At 37.2% G+C, this 6,794-nt stretch overlaps 1 pseudogene; it reads right to left on the reverse strand.

Moving 5' to 3' along the window:
• Positions 1 to 1,415: 1,415 nt before the first annotated feature.
• On the reverse strand, positions 1,416 to 2,432 carry LOC124973891 (tRNA methyltransferase 10 homolog A-like; annotated as a pseudogene).
• Positions 2,433 to 6,794: the final 4,362 nt, after the last annotated feature.

Raw genomic sequence — 6,794 nt, forward strand, 5'->3', positions numbered from 1 at the left:
ATAGTAGCAAACCGAATGTACTCAGAAAAATCTGAATTTCAGAAAAATACAAATTATAACATAAGCTTTTGTTCTTTTAGAAGTGTAGGGCTTTTCTTTTTTGACATACCTTGCTAATAGATTTTACTTTAAAATAACTATAAAAGATTACTAAGAATAAAGCAATGAAAATAGTAAACATCAATACTGTTATAAACTTTCTACTAAATGTGTGTATGTTAAGTCATAACTTATAAAAAATTATGTAGCTGTTTAAATACAACTATGACATATTAAAAAAAAAGATAAGAAAAGAAACTTACTTTGCCAAAACTCAGTGAAGTTTCCTGACATCTTTAGCTATGAAGGAGAACAATCACTTTATTTTAAACACAACTTCTCTCCTTCTCTACAATCACTCTTTAGAGACTAAAACAACTCCTTTTGCCCCATACTCCTTTGCTAAACTTTCCAAATGAATGGTTGTGTTTTGTGTTAATGAAATTCAAATTGTTTTTATGTGTTCAGCACAACCATTCACACCAATAATACAAATCAGTCCTGTTATCAGTTAATAGCAGAACCATACATGATATGGACAGACAACTGCATGCCTATTTATATACATGCATGTGTTATTTACAGAAACATAAATTTATGTTATTTTGAATATTCTTATAGGATAGATGCATGATATTCACCTTAAAAGCCAACAAGTATTTTTTTAAAATATATGGAAGAAAAGGACAGGTCATAAGGACTATTATGTTTTAATTAGGCAAAAATTCAACTTTATAATTGAAATAATTTGTTATCATTATAGGAATTAATAAAATGAATTAAAGAGATTTTTCAACTGTTTTGTGATTACTTCAGAACCATGAAAAGGGGAAAAAGGAGGCACAGGTTTGCACTCTGCAGTCCAAAAAATGAATTATTAAGTGGCAAACTGATATTTTCTTCTAGGATTACTGTATATTTTTTAATTAAATAAACAATGTAAAAGCTGCAAATGAAGGATAAGCTCTCATATATAACATTTTAATAGACTTATAGGACATTTATGAATATCTGCTTCCATAAATGAATACACAACAGATTAGAAAGACACTGATATAAAGGTCAGTGATATGAACTGAAAGGTCAGAAGAAACATTCTGAAGAAGACTTTGCAGCAAATAAAAGAGAAATAGGGTATACTAAAAAAGTAAAATTCTCTAAAGTTCTTAATTAAACTTAAAAAGCAATTTAAAAAGATACATAATTTTATCAAACAATAAATTCTTACAGAGTTTAAAGTGTTTATCATTTAGCTCTAAGGAGTTTTTAGAATTCACAAAAGAAATAAGAGAAAATAATTTGTTTCCAATTTGAATATTCTTTGAAGCACCTCACATTCTCCTAATTTTTCTTTACTAAAAGAAAAACAGGTAATGTTAGTGTGGTACAGATGGCATTGTAGATTCAGTGATATTTTCCTTATCCTGTTGTTTGTCTTTCTGTGGTGACTCTGGTTCATTTTTACTATATCCCCCTTCACTGGAATCACTGTCCAATCCACCTTTAACTATGGCAGACTGCTTTTCATGGGAAGAACTTTCATAGGCTTTTTCTGTGGGAATAGCACCTTTCCTTTGGGGTAAGATAGTGAAAAATGCTTCTTGCCATTCTCTTGTTTCCAACTATCCCATAATAATCTCAAATACATGATTAACTGCCAAAACTTTTTGACTATTCATCTTCACAAAACTTCCAAGGGGGAGCTGTGCATGATCAATTCCAAAATCTGATGCTTGTTTATATGTGAACCCCTTATGATGATTGTGGTCCACTAATCCTCCAATCACATATGCCTTTTATTCATCTAATTCCTTTAGTATATTGGGTGGATCTGATGTAAGATAAATCAGGTCTTCTTTTTTTATGAGTTCACTATAGTACTCTGGTTTGATGTGGATATCCTTCCAGTTGACCCATCCTTTGTCCTTTTCATCCATGTTCTTTTTTAGTTGGCCTCCATGGCTTGTCAAGTAAAGCTGCACAGGATGCAGTGCTCGTCAGTTTTCTGCATAGCATCATTGGATTTACTTGTGAAGATTTTTAATGTCCTTTAATACCATCAAATCATCAAAACTACAGTCAATGATAAGGCAGAGTGTTCTACGAGCAACATTTCTTCGAACTCATTTTCTGTCGTTTCCATCTGAATTTGATTCCAGTTGACACTGTTGCTCTAATTTCTTTCTCTTGCATTTTTCTTTCTGTTTCTGTTTGTGAAGTCCTTGTTGTTCTTCCCATTGTTTCTGTTTTATCAGCTTTTTCATTTGTCATTTTGATACTGGTTCAATTCCTTCATCTAATCTTGGTTTCTCTCTTTCCTGATCTTCACTTAAGTCTTGCTTCCTTTCAACATTAGAAGTCTCAATAAATGCTGGTGACATTACAGATGACATTATTTGGTGTTTCAAACTGAGTTGATGGTAACATGATAGTTTGTTCAGAAAGTCCCTGGTGTGTTCTGATACCACCTGTGAGTCCTCCTTTGGAAACTTCGACTCCCAGAGGCAGAGGTGAGAGTTACACCAGAATATTTTTAGTTTTGATAGTGTCCACTCTTTCAGGTCTAGAAAGAAGTTTTGCTAGAAGTGATTATTCATTTTGTACTTGGTTATGCAAATAAGACATATTTCTTTTTTTTTGTTTTCTTTTGTGTGCTGAAGGTTGAACCCAGTGCTTCCTGCATGCTAGACAAGTGCTCTTCTGTTGAACTGCATCCCAGCAACTAGATCTTTTAGTTATCATAAATTTTATGACCAGATAGTGTGATAATAAAATCACTTAGAAGTTCAACTCAATTTGGAACCATTCAAGATTTTGGACCTCCAATAATGGTTTGTGATTTCTAAAAGAAAAGTAATTTTCCAAAACACAGCAGCATCTAAGATCATCCATGGACTTTGTATCCCCCATTTCTTCACTTCCTGCAGAACATCATGGAGGCAATGGACTCTGGTGTCCTTCTAACCTCTTCTTCTCACAAGGCATTATCCACTGTGGTTGCTAATCCTGTTTATCTTTTTCTTCTCTTTGACTATTAGTCAAATGAATATTTTGAATCTATTACTGCTAAAGAGTATGAATAGAAATAAAAATAGGACAAGGATTCATTGGAATATCTGATCTAGTCACAAAGTCCCTCTGTTGAGGAAGTTCAGTCATGAGTTGAAATAGTCTCTAAAATGTTATTTTAGTGCAAAGTGGTCAAGTTTTTAGAAGCAGCACCTAGTACCTAGTGACTTCATAAAAATATAAGTTGACCTATGTGTGTTCTTATTTCAACATAAAACCTATAAAAGTGGCACAATCTTGAGTCATATATTAGATGAAATGGTTTAATTTTCTGTTAAAATACTTTTTGAATTCATAGTAAAATACAGAACTAGTTAGAATGTCACTTATCAAAAATTATAATTGTATAAACAACCAAGTGCTTAAAAACATATAACCATGTCTTAAGGATTGAGTTTTGAGTAGATTTTATCTTTATACAGAAATTGCAAATAAAGTGCAGAGATTTCCCAGGTAGTCTCATTCTTGTTTTTCTTTTGATATGATTTATGTGCACTGCCTCAAATAGGCTAACATCCTAGGAAAGGTGTCATGAAGAACAAACACTAGTGTGCTATCACTAAGTGCAGTTGCATTTCCTTTGGATTCTCAGTTCTGCCTCTTCCTGTTCCAGGATCCCATCCAGGATCCAAAATCACATTCAGTTCCTGTCCCTATAGATTTCTTTTTGTAGGTGAACAGTTTCTCAGACCTTCCTTGTTCTTAACAAGTTTGAGAAGGAGCTTTCAGGTACTTTTTACATTGTTCTACATTGGGTTTACTTTTTATCTTCATATATATATTTTGGGGATGTGGTTCTGGGGGAGGCAGGTCACAGAGGTGGACAGCATCTCTGAGATCTCAGGCCCCAAAGGGGAATATCCTGTTAGTACTAACTGTATTCACCTGGCTGAGGCAGGGTCTTTCAGGTTTCTCATTGGGAAATTTCTGTCTCTGTGTGTCCACATTGTCTGTGATCTTCTGGAGGATGTCACCCTGCATGGCCTGCACATAAGGAACAGGGAGTTAGCTCCACCTCCTTGAGGCTGAGTGTGTGCCCAAATTATCTGAAACCCTTCTGCACAATGGTTTCCAGTCAACCCATTTATTTATCTATTCAATTACTTATTTGTATCATTGTGGACATTGGAGAGTTACCTTAGGCTGTTATTTATTATCTAATTCTGTAGTTCCTCATTCCTCAATTCATTCTTGGTTTAACTTTTGGGGTTTTTCCACTGGGATCTTTTATCCATTATCTCCTGTTGTCCTTTAGCATATTTTCCTGCTTTGTCCCAAAGTTCTTTCTGATACTTAAATGTTACCCTGGCTTTAAACTTACTCTCTTGGTTCTAGTATCTGCCACTTCTTTAAAGAGCCCTGACTCCTTGGATTAGAAAATGATATCAAAATCTTATTTCTGGCTGGGTATGGTGGCACACGCCTCTAATCCCAGTGGCTTGGGAGGCTGAGGCAGAAGGTTTATGAGTTCAAAATGAGGCCCTAAGCAACTTAGAACCTATCTCTAAATAAAGTAGCAAAAAGGTTGGAGTGTGGCTTAGTGGTTAAGCATCCCTGGGTTCAATCCCTGGTACCAAAATTAATTAATTAATTAATTAATACACAAATTTCTGTTAAAAAACTTTCATCTGGCAATTAAATGTGCCCACTGCAATTTTTAAAAATGATTTTTAATATATATGTGTATGTATACCTATGTATATTTATACATATATATATTTTGGATTTCTTATTTATTTATTTATTTTTAGCTGCAGATGGACATTACACCCTTATTTTCATTTATTTATTTTCATGTGGTGGTGAGGATCAAACTCAGTGCATCACAGGATCCAGGTGAGTTTTCTGTCACTGAGTTACAGCCCCAGCTCCTTCCCATTGCATCTGGGATTTTTTTTTCTGTTTCATCTCCTCGTTTTATTAAATAGCATGAGGCCACCAAGATGAGGGAGGTAGTCTCATTCCTCTGATATTTTATCTTAAAAGGTGTGATTGCCATAACCTAGCTTAAGCACCAACTACATATTTAAATTTATTTCTTTCCAAAGGTCTCTGTTCTCAGGCTACCTGAAGTATAACATCAACAGGATTACAATTAGCTATATATTTTGAGATCAGGACCTGCTTTTCCTTCCAAGCCACATCCAATCACTGCCAATACACATATGGCAAAACCAGTTTTCTTTTACTGTACTTTCTTTTACAGTTTTTCTTTTCCCTTTCATAACCAGTCACAGCACTGTCAATATCCTGGTTTAGTATTAGTTATGTAAAACAATGCCACTTAAGGAAACTGGGAGAAGAGTATACAAAATATATTATTTTACCAACTTCCTGGGAGACTATAATTATTTTAAAATATTGTTTTACTTTATTTTGTGGTGATGGGGTTTGACCCCAGGGCCTCCCTCACACTGCCAGTGCTCCACCACTGAGCAACATCCCCCGCCCTTTTTACTTTGAGACTTGTCATTAAGCTACCCAGGCAGGTTTCCCAAACATGCGACCCTACTGCCTTAACCTCCCAGAGTAGCTCATATTACAGGTGTGTACCACCACACCTGGCTCAAAATGTTTTAAAAATCTTCACAAAAATGTTACTCAGAGAAAGAACAAGAGAAGAAAAACACACAAAATTAAAAAAGATAATAGGATTGGCCTTAGAAGAGAGTGTAGGAGTCACCTGACCAATGGGGGACGTCTGCCAAGGGGATTGTTTCACCCAATGAAAAAGGATAAAGGGTTTTTTGTTTTGTTTTTTTTTTGTGATAGTGAGGGCCTTAGGCATGCAGGGGAAGGTGTTACTCTCCTCAAATGCACAGTCTGCCAGGGCTCTTACCTGGAATGCACCAGCCAGCTGCACCATCTGCCAGGGCCTGGACCTGGACTATACCAGCCAACTTCACAGTGTGCCAGGGCCTAGATCTGGGCTGTGCCAGTCGACTACACAGTTTACCAAAGCTCAGACCTGGATTACACTGACACACTACACAGTCTTCCAGGGCTAGGACCTGTGACTACACTAGCAAGTCAACCAGGTTCAGGAGAACCTTTCCTTTTTCTCCTTTTGTAGCACCTTCTTTTCCTACAGCACCTTGTCCACCTGATCCTTGGTGAGAATTTCAACAGGCTTGTACTTCTCATCCTTGAGCCACTTGTTGGCCTCAAGGTATGGTGTTGAGGTTGGATGGTGTGCACATGGGTGGGCAGGTACAGGTACTGGTCATCCTTCGTGTTGCAGTTGCACTCTGGGGCACACAGCACCCACCTGTGGCCCACAGAGCCTGCATCCAGGATTCAGCCAGGAAAGTTGACCCAGTGGGACAGCAGGAAGAGGCAGTGGACCTGGTAGAGTCTGGCCTAGGCATCGATACTGCCTCATACAGGAGCCAGCAGAACCCCAAATCCACATGGCACAGTTGGCTGCAGTAATATAGCCAGGGGAGGCTCTGCAACATGCCTTCACAGTTGCAGTTGCTCACTGTCAGTGCTGGCAGCAGGACAGCAGCAAATGCATCCAGCAGCACCCCCTCCAAGTCTGCCTCACTCCACTGAGTCACGCAGCACAGCTAACAGGCTTGGCTTCACCCCTGGTCCTATTTGCAAACTTAATGCCTGCTTCTCCATGGCCTCAGGACCAAGAAACTGCCCATTGCATCATGTTCCTCAAAATGGACAATGCAAGG

This window comes from Sciurus carolinensis, unplaced genomic scaffold (assembly GCF_902686445.1).
Source record: "Sciurus carolinensis unplaced genomic scaffold, mSciCar1.2, whole genome shotgun sequence".
Taxonomy (NCBI): domain Eukaryota; kingdom Metazoa; phylum Chordata; class Mammalia; order Rodentia; family Sciuridae; genus Sciurus; species Sciurus carolinensis.